The following is a 24,149-nucleotide window of genomic DNA, read 5'->3' as shown; positions in this document are numbered from 1 at the left end:
AGAGAAGATCATTTCACAATTATATGTGTATCATGCTCTACACCTTAAACTTATACAATGTTACATGTCAACTATATCTCATTAAAGCTAGAAAAACTATTTTTAATCAAAAAAAAAAAAAAAAAACATCTCTGGCAAGCCTTGAGGGATAGTCGTGAAAGGAGCTCATGTACATGCATGTCTCTCTGCAAAGGTGTGTGTAGAGGTGGCTTTGGAAACAGTCCTGGGTTGAAATCCTAACTCTACCATTTCATAACTGTGTAACTGCACATTTTAATTAACCTCCTAAAAGATCGGTTTTCTTATCTTTAAAATGGGGATAGTAATACCTAGTTTGCAGGGTTATTGTGAAGATTAGATGAGATAAAAGTATTTAGTGTGTCCGGCTTTGGAGAGACATTAAAAAGCAGTCATTGCTAATAAAGCATGAGAGAGAGAGAGCACCCACACAAGAGAGAACATAGAAGAGCAAGTGATGGAGGAGGGCTCCTTTCTAAATACAAGTTTGAACATAAGCAAGGATACACAGGTGGGAAAATGGGGAACATGTTTGCGAACCATGGCTAATTTGAAGGAAAACAGGGGAACAAAGTTAAAAGGGTTAAGTGCACAATGCATACTAACTTGTATGCCTTAAATTCTCAAACTATAACTGTTATCTAGATACCTCTTGACCTTTTAACTCTTCCTATATGATCAATTATTATAAAAGAGTTCAGTTTTCAAATTAAGGCCAAATTTTTTTCCTTCAAGGAGAGTAACAATGTAGGGAGAAGTAAAAATAATTTCAAAATCCATGTGTACTTTCAAATAGGCTCATTAAAGGCACACATATACTAACAGAATGGCAACCAACAAGGTTTCATCAGTTATAAGTTATATGAACTAGGCCAAAGCCAGTCCCTACTCTGCAGTGAGAAAGCCTGTCAGAGAGCCCATATCAGGCAAACTTTGTGCCACTCTTTACAACATGGAGGAAAGTCAATTTCATTCCTGGCTTTTTTGTGTAATTCCATCTTTTCCCAAAAGGCAAGGCCTAACTCCCATTCCTGTCCCATCCTTCTCTACAGTCATGTTCCAACAAATCTGTTTTCTTCCTAAATTGTTCTTCTAGAATTCCATTCAGTTTGTAAATGAACTTCCCTAAATCTCTACCCTTTCATTCCCATCAGAAACCTGGTTCCCCCAAAACACAGGCTCTCACGTGGAGACTACACCTTCCCTACATTCCACCACCCACATCCATGGGGCTGTGGGGTGGGGGGGCGGCAGGGGGGGATGAGAGGTGGGTAACAGTATCCTGATTCCCTAGTGCCATTTCCAAATCACTGCTCTTCCAATCTTATTCAAAAACATCTTCTCCTTTGAAATTTACACCATTCAGCTCTACCAAATTCTATTCCACCTTGCTGTTATTATTTCCAAATCTGGTTCTCAATCTCCACTTGCTCCCAATCTTATTCTCCAACCCAAGTCTTATCTTCATCCACAGAGATTTTAACCTCTGTAGTCTTTCTCTTCTCCAAAGATCCATTCAATCAAGTCCATTTCAACTACCCATTGTTATTGGCCATAACCTGAATCCAAAACTGTTTTATCTCTGCAATGGTAAATTTTACTATTCTAGTTTTAGACCATAACCTACTACCTTCCTACTCCTCTCTGGAGTCTAAACTGCTACTATACCTACTCTTTGACCTCAAAATGATCTCCAGTCACCCACTATTTCCTCTAAACTTTATCAGCTCCCCCTATATTCTCTCCCTTCTAGGGTAAGGATGTCACTTATCATCCAGAACTACGGTACTTTTCAGAGTAAAATGAGGAGCTATTCTTCATTATGCCAGGACTACAGGTGTAAACCTGGTCTGCCCTAGACAAACTAGGACATAGAGCCCCCCTACTTCTTTCCCTACACACTGTGAATCAACTGACCTCCCTTAACTTTCTTTCTATTGTACTTGTCCTAAAAACCTGCAACTCTTAATCAATCCTTCTTTCTTCCCCCTAGCCACTTTTTTTTAAAGCTTCACTACCTCTTACTAGTATTTCAAGACTGTGTTCAGATCACCTCCACTAGGCAGCCTTCTCTTGCCTCTGCCCTTTGTTATCATAACATTCAGGAATGACAGTATCCTATTCATGACTGTATCCTCATGTTACTCATACGATGCCAGGCATATATGTGTATTCCCATAGATGTACTCCATGAGCCTCGAAGTTTGACTCTAATTATCTTTTATGTGTTTATTCTGAAGTGTATCATATGAAAAATGATTACTATGAAGTTTTACAATTTCATAGAGATTAAACAAGTCAAAGATAGCAATTACACAAATAAAAACTAGCAGGTATTTTCCTTAGCATGAGCTTTTTAAATTTATCTTCCTCAGACATTCGATTAACTCTGGGTTTTGTCTGTTACTCTCTGCTCGTGATTCTGTCCTCTTACGTTTCAAATATAAAGTCACATCAGGGCTTCCCTGGTGGCGTAGTGGTTAAGAATCCACCTGCTAATGCCGGGGAAACAGGTTCATGTCCTGGTCCGGGAAGATCCCACATGCCACGGAGCAACTGAGCCTGCACTCTAGAGCCTGTGAGCCACAATTACTGAGCCCGCGTGCCACAAATACTGAAGCCTGTGCACCTAGAGCCTGTGCTCCACAAGAGAAGCCACCGCAATGAGAAGCCCCGCAACAAAGAGTAGCCCCCGCTCGCTGCAACTAGAGAAAGCCCGCGTGCGGCAACGAAGACCCAACGCAGCCAAAAATAAATAAATAAATTTATAAAAAAAAAAAAAAAAGTCACATCAAACAAATTTTGGAAGTACATGAAGTATAAGTAGAAATGAAAGGACAAGTAAGAAAAGCAAATTTCAGAATATGTATATCAAATGATCCTCTTTTTTAAATTATACAAATATAAACACACATGTTTTTTAATACAGTTGGCCCTTCATATACACAGGTTCCACATCCATGAATTCAACCAACTGTGGATCAAAATATTCAAGAAAAAAAAATTCCTCAAAGTTCCAAAAAGCAAAACTTGAACTTGCCACAGGCCAGCAACTATTTCTATAACATTCATATTGTTTTAGGTATTATAAGTAATCTAGAGATGATTTAAAGTACAGGCATACCTCGTTTTATTGCACTCCACTTTCTTTCACTTCGCAGATAATGCGTTTTTTACAAATTGATGGTCTGTAGCAACCCCACATCAATCAAGTCTATCGGCGCCATTTTTCCAACAGCAGCTGCTCACTTCATGTCTCTGTGTTACATTTTGGTAATTCTCTCAGTAATTCAAACTTTTCATTACTATTATATCTGTTATGGTGATCTGTGATCAGTGATCTTTGATGTTACTACTATGATTCACTGAAGGCTCAGAGGATGGTTAGCATTTTTCAGCAATAAAGCATTTTTTAATCAAGGTATGTACATTGTTTTTTAAAACATAATGCTATTTATTGCACACTTAGTAAACCACAGTACAGTGTAAACATAACTTTTACATGCACTGGGAAACCAAAAAATTAGTGTGACTTGCTTTACTGCAATATTCGCTTTATTGCAGTAGCCTGGAACCAAACCCACAATATCTCTGAGGTAGCCTGTACATGGGAGGATGTGTGTAGGCGACATGCAAATACCATGCCACCTATATAAGAGACTTGAGCATCCTCAGATTCTGGTATCAGCAGGGGGTCCTGCATCATTGATATCCCTTGCAGACACCAAGGGATGACTATATACGTTTTAAAAGTTCAAACTGATACACATCAAACCTTTAACATTAGCTACCTCTGAAGAATGAGAGTTAGAATACTGGGAAGAATGTCACTTTATTTTATGTATCTCTAGTTTGTATTTTTCTAAGAGTATATATTCATTTTATAATGTTAACAAAATTTAAAGAAAAGAGTCCCCAACAAGTTTTTTTTAAGACTGAGGACTGAGAAGATAAAAATCTAATTTCAGAGATGAATGCTTAACATTAAAAATTATTTCTCCTTCATGGGACTACCCTGGCAGCCCAGTGGTTAAGACCCCATGCTCGCAGTGCAGGGCGCAAAGGTTCGATCCCTGGTCGGGGAACTGAGATCTCTCATGCCACACGGCGTGGCCAAAAAAAAAAAAAAAAAATTATTTCTCCCTCAAATATAGTTAATTTATTTTTACTCAGAAAATGGCAAAGGTATTTATATCATGAGACAGAAAAATCTCCCAATTGTATTCACATAACAGAATCTTGACCCCTCTCACAGAATGCTTCTGGTTTCCACTGAACAATTTTATCCCTGTTCCATATCCCAGGCTCCTGAATCAAAAGTCTCATCCTTCTCTATTCCCTCATTTTTTTCAGGTTTTACCTGAACCAATTCTAGCTCTAATTCAGCACCTCAACAATAAATTGATCTAACCACAGGTTGAACCATTACTGTAGTTGCCCAGGAAAGGAATCTTTGTCCTTTTGCTCTATGTCTTAGTAAACGCCTTTCATTCATTTATTTATTCATCCAATAAGTACTTTTAAAATGTCTACAATATGCCAGACACTAAGTGAAGTCCTGAGTACAGAGATAAAAAAGTACTGGTCACAGCCTCAGGAAGCTTATTAGAGGAAAGGAAGAGTTCTAATACCTAACAATAACTGCTCTAAGGAATCCCTGTACCAAGTATAGTAAAAACACAGAAGTATAATCTAATCCTGGCTGAAGGAAAAAGAAGGAAAAGTCTTCACAGACATCCCTAAAACATCCAGAGTAGTTCCTTCCTCACTGGTACTTTCTTCCTTTCCCCTCAACCAAAATATGACTCTCCCCACTTTGAAAATACTGCTTAAAACTTACCTCTTACTTCCTCCCCACAAAGCTCCACTTTTTCCTAAATGCCATGTAGTTCTTAAAGAAAACCAAACAAATCTGTGAAACTCAAAAGCCAGCAAGGAAGGAAGAAAGAGAACACTCACTGAAGGCCAGCCCTACACATGTACCAGAGAGAGCAGGTACTTAGATCTTTTCTTATTGTGCCTAGCTCTGGTTGTCTCTACTAACTTGCTCATATATCATTTGCATTTCTATCTACTTCCCACTTGAAATTGTGCATTTTTCAAAGATGAAGACTTAGACTGCTACAGCTTTGTAACGTCCACAGTGACTACATATATATTCCTAGGTATAATCAACTGGTTGGGAGGTGGGAGTGGGCCACAGTAGGTGGGGGAATAACTCCTGCAGACTTCAGTTGTTTTAAATGAATTTCAATTGCCAACTGGCGCCAGTGGGTTGAATACAACATAAATTTCCCAGTTTTTTTTTTAATCTTTAACTTAATGCAACCAAATGTAGAAACCTCAGCCAATGCATATTTAAAGTTGGATTGATGTTTTTTAAAAAAAGCTTGGAATAAACAATTTTATCTCCAGCAACCTCAGAGAATTGGAAGGAAAAAGCAAACTGCAAATACGTTTTGGATGAATAATGTTCTCAGAAACCAGGCAATTCTCAAGAAAGACATTAAGTATACACAAACTATATATTTTAAGAGAAAATACAGATAGATAATGAAAAACAAAAAGAGGTGGGGACTGTTCAAGATTAAAAGAGAATAAAGAGCTAAGAATCAAACACAGTGCATGAAACCTGATTGAATCCTAAATCCAAAAAACTCAAAAAAAAAATTTTTAGGGACAACTGGGGATATCTGAATATAGACCATTATATTAAACATATTCTTAAATTAATGTTAATTTTCTTATATAAATATTGATATTATAATCATGCAGAAAATTATCCATATTCTTAGGAAATGCACGCTTAAAAATTTATATTATATATTTATATATTATAATATAAATATAACATATATTTTTAATATAGTTTCCAGCGGTTTTTAAAATAAATAAACATAACGAGAGAGAAAATGTAGCAAAAATTAACAGTGAGTGAATACAGATGAAAGGTAATATGGGTGTTCATTGTGCCGCATTTTCCATTTTTTCTGTAGCACTGAACATTTTCAAAATGAAATACTGAAGGGGTGGGATGATGGCTTGAGAAGATGCCAGCTGGACGGAAGCCTAAGGGGTAAAAGCAGCACTAGTCTCAGCAAACTTGAAAATCAACTGTGTGATCTTGGGCAGGTCATGGAAGCTCTCTAGGTCTCAGCTGAAAGAAGAGGAAGTGAATGATCTCTAAGGTAAACTTCCAGCTACAAAATCCCATTATTCAACTACTTCTCAGCTCTAAAACTCAAAAGATAACCATATGCGAAGAGGGAAAACTCACAGGACTATAAAAAAAATAAAGTATTTAAAACAGCTAGCCAAATGCTTGTCACAAACAATAAATATTAACTCCTCTCTTTTGAAAACACTGTAAAAATTCTTCAGCAAAAAAAAAAACAAAAGAAAGATATGACTACTAATTAACTTAGAAAAAATAAGTAACACAGAGTGGAAAGATCTACTTTAATATCTATTCAATTTCTATTGAATTAAAAACTATGTGTTTGCACCTAAAGTAAAGTGAAACAAAGTATTAACTAGTACATATTACAAATTTGTCAGATGCTTTTATTTCCAGCACTAATGTTATTTGTAGCATTATAATTAATTTCCCTTTTGGTAAAACAACTAATCCTTGAGATAATGGGAAAGATAATTATCTAAAAAGATTCTGTACCTGATGCTAGCACCCACCCAGTTGTTCAAAACCCAAAAATCATGGAGTCATCCTTGAGTAACACTCTTTCCACACCAAAAATATCCATAGATTTTGACTAAAAAAAAAAGAAAGTCATCTCAAATCCATCCATCTCGCTCTTGTTGCTAGCATCTTAATCAGGGCACCACTATCTCTCACTTTAGCTCCTAAAATTGCCAGCTTTCAGTTCCAGCCCACTTAGTCCATTCCTCACATAGTAGCTAAAATGATGGTATCGTTTAAGAACAAAACAAACTACATGCCAAACCCTTCAAAGCCCTGAATATTTCTATAACTTCTTCCTACCCATCTCGGTCTCTCCTACTGTCAGCCACAATGCGGTTTTTTAAATTCCTCAAATTCACCAAGCTCTTTCCTCCTTCAAAGTCTTTGTACCCACTATTCCTTTTTTTTTCTTTTTTTCCACCCAGCTTTATTGAGATATTATTGACATATAAGATATGTAAGTTTAAGGTGTACAATGTGATAATTAGATGCATGTATACATTGTAAAATGATTATCACAATAAAGTTGGTTAACATCTCCATACCTTCACATAATTACAACTGAGTCCGTGTGTGTGTGTGTGTGTGTGCGTGTGTGTGTGTGTGTGTGTGTGTGAGTGGTGATAGCATTTAAGATCTACTCTCTTAAAAACTTTCAAGTATATAATACAGTATTTTTAATTAGATTCACCATGTTCTACATTAGATCCCCAGAACTTATTCATCTTATAGCTAGGAGTTTGCACTCTTTGACCAGCATCTCCCCATTTCTCCCACTTCCCAGCCTCTGGCAACCACAATTCCACTCTCTATTTCTATGAGTTTGGCTTTTTAAGATTCCACATAAAAGTGAGAACACACAGTATTTGCCTTTCTCTGTTTGACTTATTTCACTCTTCCATTCCTTCAAATGAGAATGCTTTCCCCACCAAAAATACCACCACCACCATGCCACCCCCCACACACACACCCTCCTTGAAATAGCTCCTTCTCATATATAGGTTTCACCTTAAATACCAACTCCTTAGAGGAGCTTTTTGTGACCACCCTATCTGAAGTAGCTCCGGCCACCTTATCTCCAAGTCATTTGCTTTCCTTCAGAAAATTTACTGCAATTCATAATTATTTTGTCAGTGTAGTTTTTAACCTCTCCCATCCTCTAGAATATAAGCTATGAAGATAGGATATCCAACTTATCCATCATTATATCACCAGAATCCCCAGGAAATTCTCTGATCCTTAATACAAGCCTATTAATGTGCATCAAATAAATGAATAAAATAGTAAGTGAATACAGGACTATATTAGATAATGGACTAATAATGCTATTAATGGAAATACAAAAACCAGAAAGAGAAGTAAGTGTTTAAGAAGAAAAATAAAATACACTGAGTTTGGTACAAGGCAGTTGAAAATATGGGACTGGTGGGCACACAGGTCGGGAAAGAGATACAGATTTGGCTTCTGCTGACTCTAAGTGTTAGCTGAAAAAAATAATAACTAAATCACAAATGGAACAGAATGCAGTAGGATAAATGCCAAGCAAAAAAACAAATAACACAAATATAAAATGATTGTAGCCTGCTTAGGTAGGAGAATAACATAAAGAACACTATAAAATTAAGACAAGTCAAAACTGTTTTCACAGTTTCAGAGGAAAAAAAAATATATATATATATATATATGTATATATATGTATTAATATATGTGTGTGTGTGTATATATATATAAATTTATTTAGTAATTTACTAAGAAGAGTAAAGTAATCCTACCTTACTACTATTCGTTGCTGGTCATATCTTAGCTAAAGTAGCAGGTCCATGTTGAAGGATTACACATTAGGGATGAGGAAGACACTTGAGAAAACGTGCAGTGAAGTCTCACGGGAATGATCATATGTCTAGGTAGAAAACATGAGCTGCAAGAAGAAATTCAAGGAGTCAGAACTGTTCACTACAGAGAAAAAGGTAAAAATGAACACATGGAGTATGGTAGGCTCCTACTGGAAATCAACTCTGGCAGTTCATCACGCTCACAACATTAAAAATCAGGATGCTATGCTTACCTAGCTTGTCCATCCCCTGCTTACTCTCTCCCCTTTCTTTCCACAACTTTCCCAATAAGTAATGCATTTTATCTTCTCCCTAACCTATTTCCTCAGTTTTGAAGAGGTAATTCATGTTTTTCTCCATTTTCACAGCATAAAACTAATTTCAAGTTTGAAACACATTAGAAGAAGCAAAATTTTAAATATTTTATATATAATATGTTAAGATATTACAGCCTAAAGAAATAATTAACTATGTAAGAAAAACTTTGTCAAAGGCTGGGTAGGTTTGGGAAGGATTCTCCTGGCAAACACCCACTTTCTTTGTCTAACATGATTCGATATGCCAAAGCATGGCTCTGATGTTTGCTGCTCTCATTCAATCCTTGAAACTAGGAGAATTTCTAAGATGTTCCTTGGTCACTGGCTCTCATCTTTATCACTGATGTTGAATGTGCAGTTTACAGCCCTGTCACAGTTTCTCATTTTTTGCCTCATGCCCTCGTATTTCTAACCCTGACTTCTTGGTTTGTAATCAACTCTCTTCTTTCAAGCTCCTCTTTTCTGTTTGCCTATTCTGTTTCCTGTCATTTCCCTTGCTTCCTTGACTTTCACATGAATCAGAGGACATTTCATAGATGCTACCAATAAATAAGATTATTCCTTTCTTTCTGGTCAGGAAACTAACCAAACACAGCATATCAGGAATATCTTCCACGTCTCCTACTCTTCTAAGGTTTTTACGCATTTCCAAAAGCATTCCTTCTTTGCCCCCTAACAAGCATTTTACTCTCTTCTAGATTTGACAAGGTTCTCAATGCTAGAACGGGTTGGAAATCTAATCAACATACAATGAAAGTGTTATTACATTCCTCTTCTTCCACTAAACTGTGACGTGATTAAGGACAGGGATTATCTTAATATAGCCAGCATCCTACACAATACCTCAACGTTATAGCCACCAAACAAGTGGCTACTGAATGGACGAAATTCCAAGGGGAATTACGGCTTTCTCTGATTTGTACACTTTGGTGTAAAGTAAGGCTTTAACAAAAGTTGTCAAAGCCTTAAAATGATACTTAAATATGGAAGTTTTAATCATGACTCTATACTGCTTTCAATAGAGTATCTTAAATCAAACCTCCAATATTAAACAGTAATACTTACAGATTTCCAAGAAACAAAATGTAGTGAATGTGTACCTAAGTATACAGACATTACATATGTTATCTAATTCCACTTCAAACACAGACCTCAAAATTACTGGACAATCTGTTTAATTTAAAATTTTTCCAGCTTCTCTTCTCTATCAGCAAAGGAACTTGAGAGTTGTCTAGAATTCCATATTCTAGCCTCTCACTATGATACAGAAACAGTTATTTTCAAAGACTTAAGAACAAGAAAGACAACTATTCTACTGGGATTTCATATCCAACATTGAGCAGTGGCAAATGTCTTGCTTAAGGAAGCTAGTCAAAGTACACAGGTATTACTTATGTAACACTCTCTAACTCAAGTCTTTTCTACAATTTTTATTTTTCAATGAAAAAAAATAATATTCCACTTGAAATAGTTTGAGTTAAAAATAAATAACAGCTTTCTCGGTAGTATCTCTAAATGGAACATTTCCTTATTCAAATTACTATAAACCTATGAATAAAACTTATATTCCTTGTATTACTTCAAAGGTATTATCATCCTTATCAGAGCTCAGCAAAGGTTTCTATAGACAAGTGAAAATGTATAATAACTACTATCTAGTGCACCTTAATCATTCCCACCAACTTGCTCAATTATACAGGCTACCATCTCTAACTCACACTCACAGCCAAACATAGTTCCTATTCCCTGAATGTGCTTCTCATTATGACTAGGACTAGGGTGAGACAAGAGAGGTGCCCAGGGTGCAAAATTTAGAGACACTCACTCTCAGGGTCATGCAAGTGCCACCTGCAGTTGCATGACCCTAAAAGTGAGTATCGACGTACACTTTGTGTCCCAGGCATCTCTTTTGCCTCACCCCAGTCCTGGCCCTACTTCTCCTTCTGATCTCTACTTCTCCTACTTCTCCAATAAGTAACATCCCAATTCTGATAAACCAAAATCTAATTCTGATAATCCAAATATCTAAGATCAAGCAATGAATTTAAATTTAATTTTATATCCATTTAAAATTGTTTTCAAAGAAAATTTCTCATTCATGATGTGATGTTAGGTGAAAAATAGATCAGGCAGGAATGCCTACATACAATAATAGTCTGAGCTTTCAAAAAAGAATGAGTGTGAGTTGCATGTGAATGTAAGTGATGGACCTGTGTTGTTTTCAACTCCCTTCCTTTTGGTAGCAGCATTTAAATTTTCTTCTGTTGAACCACCCTTCTCTATTGTCAATCACTGTAGTTTGCGTGGCACTGATCCTTTCCACTCTCAAGTTCCTGGAATAAGCAGAAAGTTCCTGGAATAGGTGCAGGTGGAATAGGCGCCCAGGTCTGGACAATCAGCATATTCCCTGCCCCAAGCAGTGGTTCAGGAATGAGCATGTGACCCAATTGGACCAATAAGACTCAATCCCAAAATTTTGCAGGACCTAATCAGAAAGAAAACTTTCAGCTGAGGTTGCTAAACTGAAAGAACACAGTAAGTACCTATTTGACAGTGAGCCAACCCAAAGAAGTGCCAAGGGATGACAAGAGAAATGAAGAAAACTTTGAAAACATTTTATCTCTAGATTTAATCACATCTGAGTTCAGATGTAGCTACTGGAATGAAGAATTATTGTTGGGAAACAATTCTCTCTGGATTTCTCAAGTTCCTGTACAGTCAGAGCCTTCTAAGCAAAAGGTACTACAAGGGTATTTGCATAACAGACAAACTTAGAGACTAGAAACAATATCTCTGTAAAGATAGAGACCTCCAATGAGAAATAAAGCCCTTTGGTTCCCTTCCCTGTAAGACATTTACTTATATTTTTTAACTTATATTTCTTATGTTACTTCATATTTTTTTAAAGCCTTATTTATCTTAGAATAGATTTGGCCTTTTTTTGATATATATATAAATTTATTTATTTATTTTTGGCTGCATTGGGTCTTCGTTGCTGCGCGCGGGCTTTCTCTAGTTGTGGCGAGCAGGGGGCTACTCTTCATTGTGGTGCACGGGCTTCTCATTGTGGTGGCTTCTCTTGCTGCGGAGCACGGGCTCTAGAGTGCAGGCTCAGTAGTTGTGGCTCACGGGCTTAGTTGCTCCACAGCATGTGGGATCTTCCCGGACCAGGGCTTGAACCTGTGTCCCCTGCATTGGCAGGGGGATTCTTAACCACTGTGCCACCAAGGGGTCCCGTTACTTCATCTTTTTTATACTTATACTGACTTACAGTCTAGGTTAATAAATCTGATGACACTTTCCCCCTCTCTCCTACAGAAGATTTGCTCAATGAGTAATCTCTCTCCCTCTGCAGGGTGTTCTCATCAGTGTTTTAGAATTATCAATTACATGATGCAATAAACTATTTTTGCTTATTTATTAATTCATTCAACAAATATTTGCTGGAAGGCTACTAAAATATGTGTCCTGCATTTTCCTACACACACACACACAACAGAGACAAAAATTCCTGCCCTCATGGAGATTATATTCTAGAGAGAGGAAAAAAAAAACAAAATAAATAAGTAAAATACAAAGTGCCAAGTGGTGATAAGGGCTATAAAGAAAGAAAAAGCAGGAAAAGGATAAGGGCTATAATGAAGGAAAAGGTAACAAGTATCAGGGAGGTAGGAGATTTCAGATTTCTGTTCGGTAATCAAAGAACTTACAGAGGAAGTGCTATTTGAGCACGGACCTAGAGGAGATAGGGAAGTGAGTCATATGGATATCTGGAGAAGAGCATTCCAGGCTGGGGGAGCAGTAAGTCAAAATACCTACTTAAGGAAGACCAAGGAGGCCTACATGGGGTGAGCGGTGGAGACAACAGTAAAATCTGAGTTCAGAGAAAGATCCTCAGGAGGGAGGGAGAGCAGGACCACAAAACTAGCTCATTTTAAGGAATAGAGCTTGTACTCTGAGTTACATGGGAAGCTAGTGAAAGATTCTGAGAAAAAGTGATGTAATCTCTTACTTTTCAAAAGAATGTTATTAGTATTCTGAGGCAAATATTCTGAGAGTACCAGTAGTAGTGGGAAGACTTGCTAGGAGTTATGTAGAAGGAGAGAGAAGATGGTGTTGAACCAGAGTGACCCAAGTAGAGGTGATAAGAACTGGTCAGATGTCAGATATATTTTGAAGCCAACAGAATATACTGAAAGATTGTATTGGGGAGGTGAAAGAAAAAGAGTTAAGGATAACTTCGAGGTTTGGGGTCTGAGCATAAACAAAAATGGAGTTGCCACTTACAGAGATGGGAAGGATTGATTTTTTAACTGGATTTCTATCACTGGCATACAAAAGAAGACTGACAAATATAAAAATTTATGCTGGAAATCAATAATTACAAATGACAGCCCTAAAATGTAGACCTGATTGAGTCAATAAAAGAAAATGAAGGGAATCTGGTATTCCTGTATTATAGGGTGAGAAGTGACCAATCCATAATAAGCAAAACATCTGGTAAATTCCCACCTCTTAAAAATCAGACTACTTGCCTAGTAAGGATGGAACTGAAGGGCACTTAGTAAAAATGTCAGGATGTTGGTATATTGCCTACTATGCAGCAGTCTTCAGTAAGGCCCCTCAAAAAAGAAGCAAACTTTGAGTGAAGTCTTAATAAAAGGAAAATCTTTTCAGTCTTTCATTACAAATTCAAGATGGCTGATTATCTTGCAATTTACATTGTTGAAAATCAAATATCCCTAAACTAAAATTCGGGTCTTTAACCACACAAAATAAAAGGTGGGGAAAGCCTGGTGCTCTGGGCTCCTCCCCAACCATCCTAGCAAAAAACATATTTACAGCTTGGGAGCAGGGACAAACTAGTTGTACACCGTTACTTCAAGAAGTTGCTCTGAATGGCCTAGAGACAGAGGCCAAGATGAAGACTGAGAAGCCTAGAATCTGCTTGATTCCAAACCTCAGTACTATTGACATATTGAACTGGAAAATTCTTTGTTGTGGGAGGCTGTCCTGTGCATTGTAGGATGTTTAACAGTATCCCTGGGCACTACCTCTACATGCCAGTGACACCTGCCTACTCACCTCACCACCCCCTACTGTGATAATAATAATGTCTCCAGACATTGCCAAATATCCCGAAGTAAAAAATAAAATAAAATAAAATAATGCCCCCTGTTGGAGAACAACTCACTGGGTTAGGGTGGCAAAGTTGTTTAGAGACATACCAGGGCAATAGTTTGATTCAAGGACTAGGCTTTGGGCTTTGGGTACTGGGGAGAAGTTGGTCAAATACAAATAAATCAAAAACCTACTAAGTTTATAAGAAAGTTGTATTGACTAAGAAACTCCCAGCAAAGGTTTGTTACTGCTCGGCCCTCAAGATGTTTCCCTGGACTCCAAGCTCTCATCAATAGCAAAAGGGCTGCTAAAACTGTACAGTCCCCAGTAAGGGAATTCTTCTCAATACCCATGTCGGCTGTGACCAGGAGGAGAAATAACAAAGATCTTGCTGGGTGGAAGAAGAGACAACCATGTTGGCTAATCAAAAATCTTATTCCACTGCCAAGGCAGAGTCCTTGCCACCCCTGACCAATGAAATATGTACAGATCATGGATTGGAAAATCTCTGTGGGTTACTTCCCCTTTTTCTCTTTTCTACTTAAGAGTTTTTATTGTCCTTATGTTATTTTCCTTCTATCACTGAATACTGGCTTTATTACGATTAGTTATATTTATGATTTAACCGTAAGTTTCTTGACCCTGAGGCTGTCTTTTCAAACAGAACTGAGAGAAATTACCCAGCGATTCTAGACTTAAAGTTTGATGCAGTAATTAAACAAGTCTTTGAGTTGTCTTCCTCTGTTGGGGGTCAAGTGGTAAATGCACTGGAAGTTGTAAGTGAAACACTGCATTATATTAGATAAGGGCATTTTTTCAAGGGTTTATATATGAGGGAGGACACGGATGCACACTAGGAGGATTACAGTGAATGTCTTTTGGTTCTGCTTGCCCAGCATCCACTCCCACTTCCCATGATCACAGTACCTTCTTTCTCTTTCAGTGAACCACCAACCCTGACTCTCAGTCCACATGGTTCAGACCATGTAGCTGACCACACTTCCTATTCCCAGTTCCAAGAGTTAACACCTGATCCAGATCTGGCCTATCATCATATACTATTCCCCTGACCACAGGATCAAGGATGGAAAAATGAGCTAACTCATTCAATGAGATGTAATCCCAGGGCTTTTGCTAACACTATGAGTAGGAAAAGTGTTTTTTACGTTGGGCTTGCTAAACTGAAAGAATGTAAACCATGAGGGAGCTCCACACGGAGAAATCCTACCTGAGAGCATATCTAACGCAAGAGAAAGCCACTGAGTTTGCTGAGGCCATTGAGCCCTTGAATCCAACCGTACCTGAAGAGAATACACTCCTGTTTGTCCCAGTGCCCTAAGATACTGTGAGTAGGGGTTTAGTCTCATGCAACTGAAAGGTATTTAAAAATCTAGTATCATTACCAGTTAGACAAAACTGAGGTTAGTTTTCAGACCAAAAACAAAAAACAAAAAACTGAAGATATAAACATTAAATTATTTGCCTAAATTCATACAACTAATTACTGGTAGCACAGATGCAACCCTAAATGGGTCTAGCTCTAACAGTCATGCTCTTTCCACTACATCTACTCTCTCTCTCAAGGAAACAGTCTGAAACTTCTCTACGCTTTAAAATTATCTGTAGCCATAAAGTAAGACCTTACATGAAGTGAGTATTCTACTAACATTTGTTGAATAACCAAAAAAAGAAGAATCTCACACCTTCCTCCACTCTGTCCCATTCCTGCAACAACTTGCCTCTTGTATAGCATAGAATATTTCTGTTATTTTTACAATGTAAGCTACCTTAAGGACATGTAATAGCAAGTGTCTCTAAGCTAAGTCACTTCAAGCTTAGACTGCCAGTTTCAGTGACGGGGTAAATTGGCTCCAAAATATTAATAGAACATCAGAACCTTAGAAAGAGGCCATCACCACTGACTAGCTACTATTCTGTTATAATGAATTGTGAAACTCAGAAAAGGACACCCATATTATCTTTTAAGTGAGAATACTATTGTTTATGTTAGTATTTTAAGATATCTGTCAGAATGACATTAACTTCTAGAAAGTAGCAGCTATTTATAAACAGTCAAATCTCTTTCAATATTATTGTTGAGTGTAAGAGAGAAGGGAAATGGGATAGAATTTATGAATATAAGACCCCTGACATTTTCAAGAAATTTAAAAACCATGAGAATTTCTGACAGAGCTGAAACGTTCAATAACAATGTTCCACAAGGCAAGTTTTGTTTCCCTAGAAGGTGTGGTAGATTGATTCACATCCAGACTCACTGGATTCAACATTCCATCTTTAAACATATTGAAAAATGCCTATTTTCTGGCTAAGATCTACCACTTTCTTAGGCCTCTACTTTTTCTTCACTTCTAGCAGCTGGCTTTCTTTTTCAGGAAAATTTTTACAAAGAAGCAACATTTTATCACTTGACAAAAGTTATTATACAGGATAACTTCAAACTGAGAACAAAGTCAGGGTGAGATGTAGACACTGGGCAGTTAGGTGAGGTCACGCATATCTTAGGGTCTCACTTCCAATAAGGGGAAATTATTTCAGCAAAACTTCAAATACTTCAAAATGGACTCTTAAAGTCACTCCCAAGTAATTGAAACTGCTGTTAAGTCCAGACTGCTAATGGTTCACTATGTTTAGACTTTTATCATTTCATTTATTTGAGATTTAGCATATGAAAGACCTAAATTTAAATCCCGGGTATCACTTTATAGCTAAATCTCCTTGGATATGACCTAAGATTGGTTCCAGATCACAAAAAGAAAATACAAGCTACCCAATCTATAGGGCTGTGATGAAAATAAAAACAAATGTACAAAAATGCGTAACATTTCTAGCAGGCACTAAAGAAATGTCAATGCCCCTCCCCCATAACAATATCTGAATTCATGTAATTTACTCAAAAACTTTTCCTGACAGAAACTGTTTCTTCCTTAGAAATGTTGAGGAGGGGATAAAAAAGGGCTATGCATAAATAATCATAATACAATATATTATATATATACATACATACACACACATAACTATTGGTAAGAGAAAGAAATCAGTCTCCTGCTTTGCAAAAAGTTCTATTATATATAAATCTAGATGAAAATTCTTATCCTTTGTCCAACATAATTGTTTATAAATAATCAGGATAATGATCATCAAGTTATTTGTCATTAAAAATTATCTGATACAACTGCACTGTTCAGTTTGTTTTAATTAATCTACTATTGCCAATTTATTCAATACATAGAAAGTAAAGAGGCCTGACAAAGTGATGGTACTTAACCAAAATATATAAATTTGCAGTAAATTCAGAATGGATAAGAAATGTGACAGTGACTGGATCAGCGTCAATAGAAAGACCACCATACACCACAGACTCTATACTAAAACAAAAAAGTTTATGCTTAAAATGTTTCCTTTGCTCCTACCAAAGCAAAATTTTAAAACCTTACTGAAAAGTTGAAATGATGGCTAACTTGTATACGAATGTATATAGAAAGCATGTGATTCTGAAGGAAATATAATTCAAGAGAAAGTCAGAGCACTGTATAAACATTCTCACGAAGTAAGAAGTCACGTGGCTGCTAGGGTGGCTATTGAACCATTTGTTACCAAAACTGAATATTGGCAGAAGAGTCAAATGCATTATTCTTGGTATAATAACAAAAAGTTCCAACAACTGACAGGAGAAGCTTGGGAAATCTTCCCAAGCTGAAGACATACAGAGAGTAGAAGGGACACAAACTCCTGAAGTGTCCAACTCCTGTCAAACCATGACCAAGAAACAGCAGCAAGCATCAAGCATTACAATGACCAACGACTAACTCTTCAACTTTGTGACAGTGCAGCAGGCTTTGCGATTAAGCCAAAAACACTCTTTTGTTCTACAAACCCCAGGGCAAAAAAACCAAGAATAAGAAACTCTGCATGTATACTAATGATGTAATGAAAATCATCCAGCCTTCATTTTAGAAGCAAAAAATTGTTTAACAACTTTGACGACAGAGTCCTGTTTATAGAATCATTAAGGGTCTGGAGAGATCAACTAAATTTTTCAATTAAATCTGTATTTTATGAAGATAGTTATATCCTAGGTCCACAAAGATTTCAAGGTTCGTTGATTTTAAGGTTCGTTAAGGGTCTAACGAACATAGTTTTTCTAAGTCTTCACCTCAAACTGTATATTATACATACTACTTCTATGTAGGATGAACTATTCAAGAGCAATTTCGTTCACAGAAATGTAATTTTAAAGAAATTTTTCTGACTGAGCCGCTCTAAAGAGCATTTTTATATACTAAACACCTAAAATATAAATATTCTACTATTAAGAGTTTCCCCTTTTCCTAAAACCATTTGTCCCACTATGGAAATACCTTTTCTGCAAGTAAAATAACTTACACTGGAAAACTAATTTCAATTTTTCTATGATAATGTTATTTTATTTACTCTGACTTTAAAATGTAAGGCTCTTCACTATCAATTACATAAAATTAGTAATCTCTTCTTATATAAGCATTACAACACTGATAAGAAAAAGTGAAGAAGCATTCATTTCAGGAAAATGCAGAAATAACTTGGGTCTCAAAGATAGTACTATAAGGTGTGTCTCAAGTATTTGTTACTAATAATAGTTATTTACCTTTTTTTTAATGACTCACTTTTCTCAATAAATCAGAGTAGATTCAAGTTTATCCCTATAATAGTGTCATTCTCAATCACTTGCATTCTGATATGCTTCCTAGAGTGGGAGAGGATAAGATGGAATTATAGAGGGCATACTAGAAAACTACGTATTAGAATATGTCACACATGTACATATCCTGTACTTGGGTGGGAAAAAATATTGAGAATCATTGACTTAGATCACAAAATCTTTCTTTTACTGCTGGATGAGACAATAAGGACTATTTAGTTCCAATCCTAACTTTTTACCAGTTCAGTGCTTGCTTCACAACACCCAATAACTATAGGCTGGTCTGTGCATTTAAACTATAAGTGTGTGTTCTTTAAGAATCAGAACCCCATACTTACTGAACACACATTTTGAAATAGGGGTATCTGTAAAATGTTGCTCCCTAAAAAATAATCATATAGGAGATTTCTGTAGGAGACAGAAAACTTTCAATTAAGAGTTTTGTGTATTATTACATTTGAAAATAAAGTTTAACTTTTAAAAAGATTAAGTAAATGTAATTTAAGGCAGCAGGGAGCATTAGTTAGAGATTTAAGAAGGTAACATTTAGCTTTTCTGTACCACTTTTAAGCAAATATTTGTGGTTCAAAGGAAAGGAATTCAGGGAAACCATCCAACAACAGATGATAATCTAATGTGAAAGAAAAATAATTCAGGAATTCAGACAAACTGGACATATTTTGAGGTAAAAATCAGTTAAGGTAAATTTCTGATTATCGCTACTGAGATACAGTAACCCAAGAGCTAAAAAAAAAAAAAAACCCAGCTAATCTGAGATATTTCTAATTATTTGGTTTGTACAAATGTAAATATCATTCAATTTAAGTAAGCTTAATGTACATTATTTTAATTTCCAAAGTCTAAAACTTAGGGACTTTTAGTATCATAGAATAAACACAGTAATACTAGAAGAGATGAAATGAAAATTACCATGAAAGGAACTGAACGTGAATGCTGAACACTCCCTAAATTCAGTCATTTTACCTCAATTGTCTCATTTCTTCTTCATAACGACCTTGTGAGGCAATTATATCATCCCCATTTTACAGATGAGGAAACTATGGTTTAAAGAGATTAAGAAACTTGCCCAAGATCCCACAAAAGAAAATCCTAATTTCTGACTGAAACCCAGATTATCTGGCTCCAAAATAAATGACTCTTCTTTTCACTATACCCTGCTATCTCACAAGAAACACATACATTGAACTTTTCAGTCTTTTAATTAAAACCTTCTAAAGGAGGAAACAGTATTAAGCTTATAGTGAGCGTTGATAATGTATAGGCTAAAAATTAGTCATAGTTTGATAAGTATAAATGAATATTTAGGAAATAATTCCAAATCATGCATGACATTACATTTTTAAAAAGCTGAATATGAAATATTGCCCCCAAATAGAAAACTCCGAAAACTTCTGTAGACAGGCACTAAGTAAACTTCATCTTACCTGGAGACTTTGAATTCCAAAGAAAAAACCTGAGAGGCTCCATATTTTGTCAGTCATACAACAGTTTCATATGGTTAACTAGGACTATATTTATACTTAAGAAAAAAGAAAAAGTGGGTAATTGCTTGGGTCTGATTCTTTTGTTCTGACTCTAATCTGTCCTCTATTGATTCTTTTCCATTTTTCCTCCAGATTTTGGAGTCTTCTTCTAATTTAGGCTAACTGAGTCTCAAGTTCAGGAACTCCTCCAAGTTTACATATAAGTGCTGACACACTGCAATGAAGACCATAAAATTGCAATGATTGGTAGAGTGTTACAGAAGAAACAAAAGTTTCAGTTATTTCAAAACATTAACTATCATGGAATTACTGATGACTTTTTTTTCTGTATAGTTTTCTGAATTGATTTTAAAGCATTTAACTTTTATAATAAAAACAGGAGAGCAAGAAAAAAGGAAAGAGGGAGGAAGGCGGGGCAGGGGGGGTGGGGAAGTTGGAGCTTTGATTAAAAAATATCTGAACATCTTATTCTTTCCAAAGTTCCAAAACTATGACCTGCTTGTTCCCTTCTATCTCTCAATGGCATGGCATGAAAAATAAACCACACATAAGCATGCCAAAGTCAAATGAGATATGGAAAAATAATAATGAGGCAATCCAAAGATCTATAAATTCTGAGACATAGCTCAATTTCACTATTTCAGAAATTAGTTATTAACTGAGCAAAGTATGAAAAACAGATTTAGAGCATACTAAAACTGAAAAGCAGGATTCACATACTTAAAGAAGAGTGCAGGAATTTCCTTAGTATGGGAAAATTATAATATACACATATGTGAATTTATACCAATTTCTTATTCTTTTTATCACAAATTGAAGTTCTGTATTAAAATATTCCTTTAGCAACACCATGAAACAACACGCAAGATAGTTTTGAGTCCTATCAAAATTAACTTAAATCTCTCTAAATTACTTCACTTTCCATGGAAAAGTTATATTAAAAAAAGTTCACATTTGTAAGCTTTCTTTTTCCATTACAAAAACACATTCGTATTCCAAAACAACATACATAAGATGACCCAATTTATTAAGTATGTTACCAAAACAGTGCATAATTGACAGTCCCTTCGACCTGTCTTCAATAGAAGACGCTTATTTAAAAATCAAGTAGAAAACTATAATCTATTAACACAAGAGTCCAATTTTAAAACAAGACTTTTATTTGTATAACAAGTTCATTAGATTTCCTTTTTTTTTTCTGATTACCAAAACACAGTTAACTCACCAAGGCCTTGATTTATAAAGATGATGACTTCCTACTCACAGGACTGCTTTATAATAGTCTCATGGAATTCAATTACTACAGTTTTTATAACACTATTACCATCTACAAACGGAAATAAGCACTTCACAATATTTTGGTTTGATACATATATTATGCTGGTTTTCAAACTTGATAATTTCAGTTCCTCTGTTCCTTAGTATATACCATGTAACAGCTGTCCTGAAAATGTTATTGCTGTGTAGATGGTGAGTATTCACAGCACATCTGAACTTGCCTACATTGTTTGAAATTTTTCATAGTGAAATACTGGAGAAAAAAAAGGCAAATGTGAAATGTTCATAGACCAGAGTTATAGCTACATAACAGTTGAAGATGAAATGAAAAGGAAGGGTCTACCAAAAGCCTGAATTATTTCTTCAACTACTGACATCAAACGCTGAAATAGTGCAGAAGCTGCATTAACCAGACCCTAAATAATTTTACATGGTATATACTTAATGCTGCCAACCATCAGTATGGAAGAGAAACAGATCTTCGCCAAAGGTCTTTCATGGAAGAAACTGGAGAAAGGTTTCCAAGTATGCCTATGTACTCCCTTAATATATTTCCAGTACCTCTGAAAACAGTTCACTTGGCTCAAGAGAACTAGCAGAAAAGATTCCCCAGATCACAAAACATACACTGAGCCCTCCTTTGCATTCACTGACAAATGTGTGGCTCTTCACAAGTATGTCTTCCTAAAGCCCATATAGGTAGATACACCAGAACAACACTGCACAGTGAAATAATTATACTTTGCAATAGTTTTTAAAAATCCTGTCCCCATTCCATAGGTGGAAAAGTACTTTCCAGTCTTTAATCACTAAAATAGATTTGGTCTATTCTTATTGATTTTTCTGTTACACTTTTATATCGTTGTTATTCCATTTAAGAAATTTTTTTAGTATTTTAAAACATCTGGAGAAAGAGAAAAAAATGGCACTACACCCAGAGTAATTTATGTCAAATTTACAGTGAGACTACTACGAATATATGCAGCTTCTTATGAATTAAAAAGATTAAGGTTTTTTAACCATAAAGCAATCGAAAATGAAAGTGCCAGCCTTAATAAATTATTAGACATTACACTATATATCAAAATCACAAATGTACACACACACACACAAAAGCGACAACTTCACAGTTAATTTGTGCAAGACGTACCACCCTACCAAAACCAACTCAATTAGCGTGTTTCAGAAAGTTGATCCTAAAGGAGACTAACCAGAAAGCTGACCCGAAGGTGACTCCAAACACCTCCTCAACCGTAAATGGCAAAGAGAACAGAACAGAAATTGCCCCGCCTGCGCTAGCTTCACACTATCTCTTGAGGGTCACTCCTGGCCAAGACAGGAGTAGGGACGGAAGGTGGGGGATAAAAGCAGGGGGTGGGGAAGCTGACAAGAGAGAAGAGCTGGGGGCGGACTGTGCCGGTCCAGGGAGACCGCAAGGCCCCAGCGGTAGGAAGGGGCTGAGGGAACACCTAGGGATTGGGGGTGGCCGCCCAGCCCGAGGCCCGCGCCGAGGGGATCGCGCCGAGAAAAGGGGGTGCGGGCGTGATGGGCGGTGCCCACAGTACTCCCAGCACCGCCCCCACACCCCGCAAACCCCGGACCCGGCGACTGGGCGGAGCCGTCGCGCCCGCCTCAGCCCTCTCGCGCCGGCACCCGCCCCCTCAGCCTCCAGTCCCGGGTGGGTGGGAAGGGCGGGCCTCGCCCGGCCGGGTGGGCAGCCCGGCCCAAGCCGCAAACAGGAATGCGCCGCCGCGGGCGCAGGATGGACGGGAGACCCCGCAGCCGGGGGCAGGAGGGGGGGTTGGCTGAGGGCGGAGAAAGAGCCCTCGGCGCAGCCGGCGCAGCCGCCGCAACCAGGGCAGAGCCCCAGGCGCCCCACTGCGGGCAGGGAGTGTTGCCCCAGTTCTCGGCTGGCCTTCCCTACTCTTCCCCCCTCCCCCGGCGTTGCCCCGGGTAACAGCGCCTGCCGCGGGCGGCGCGAAACTCACCTATCTAGAACCTGACAAGCAGGAGCCCCTCAGACACGGGAGCCAGTCGCCACCCCGCGTCACGGGAGCCGCCACAGCCAATGAGCGCTGCTGTCACGAGCCTCCGCGGCCAATCCAGCTGCACTCCGGTCTCCGGGCACCCTCGAGGCCTCAGCCAATGGGCACCCGCCGAAGGCGGGCACTGCCTCCCGACCCCCAACCCCCTCTTCCACCACCTCCCAGGAGGCGGGGCGCGGCCGATTGGCCTGGACCCCGGAGGGGTGGGGCTCGGGCACCAGGCCCGGTGGGCGCGCGCGGACTGGGGTCTGCGGGCGTGGCGAGGGGAGGCGTGGAGCGTCGGCCGCCGCCCTCCGGGCCCGCTCCCCAGCTTGGGTGGGGTCGCGCGGCCCTCCTAGTGGCGCAGCTCTCCTCGTCCCTGTAACTCGCTCCTCTCTAGCCGGTGTCCAGGGCTGCCGGGGTGGGAGTTTGGGCGGGATGCGGCCGGAGGCGGGCGGCGGCGTCACAGGAAACTTTGGGAGGCTCGCCTGGCCGCGGCCGGGAAGTGGCCGGGCCGGGGGTGATAAGCTGGGGCCGCCTGGAAGGGACTACCCGGCGGGTCGGCTGCCGGAAAGGAATTCGGAGGGTGGGGACGGAGACGTGATTAAAATGTTAATGGTGCCCGCGGGGTGCTGGGTGATCCCGGGAGCTGAAA

The 24,149-nt window shown here is 38.1% G+C and overlaps 1 protein-coding gene across 6 annotated transcripts in view; it reads right to left on the bottom strand.

The window, feature by feature from the left end:
* FER (FER tyrosine kinase) overlaps nucleotides 1-23,593 on the bottom strand; it is a 462,873-nt gene extending 439,280 nt beyond the window's left edge. For 3 of the 6 annotated variants that reach the window (XM_036847883.1, XM_036847884.1, XM_036847879.1), the window contains exons 1-2: nucleotides 23,459-23,593; nucleotides 8,491-8,636 (exon numbers count right to left, since the gene is read on the bottom strand). The gene's annotated coding sequence lies outside the window, so the exon portion shown is untranslated. Of the gene's footprint in view, nucleotides 1-8,490; nucleotides 8,637-22,681; nucleotides 22,818-23,458 lie in introns of those variants that run through there. The other 3 variants (XM_036847880.1, XM_036847881.1, XM_036847882.1) reach the window with 3 other exon arrangements.
* Between the last annotated feature and the right edge of the window lie 556 nt (nucleotides 23,594-24,149).

The sequence above is a fragment of the Balaenoptera musculus genome, chromosome 3, assembly GCF_009873245.2.
Source record: "Balaenoptera musculus isolate JJ_BM4_2016_0621 chromosome 3, mBalMus1.pri.v3, whole genome shotgun sequence".
NCBI classification, from domain to species: domain Eukaryota; kingdom Metazoa; phylum Chordata; class Mammalia; order Artiodactyla; family Balaenopteridae; genus Balaenoptera; species Balaenoptera musculus.
The sequence above is the reverse complement of the archived record's forward strand: the minus strand, read 5'-3'. Positions and strand labels throughout refer to the sequence as shown.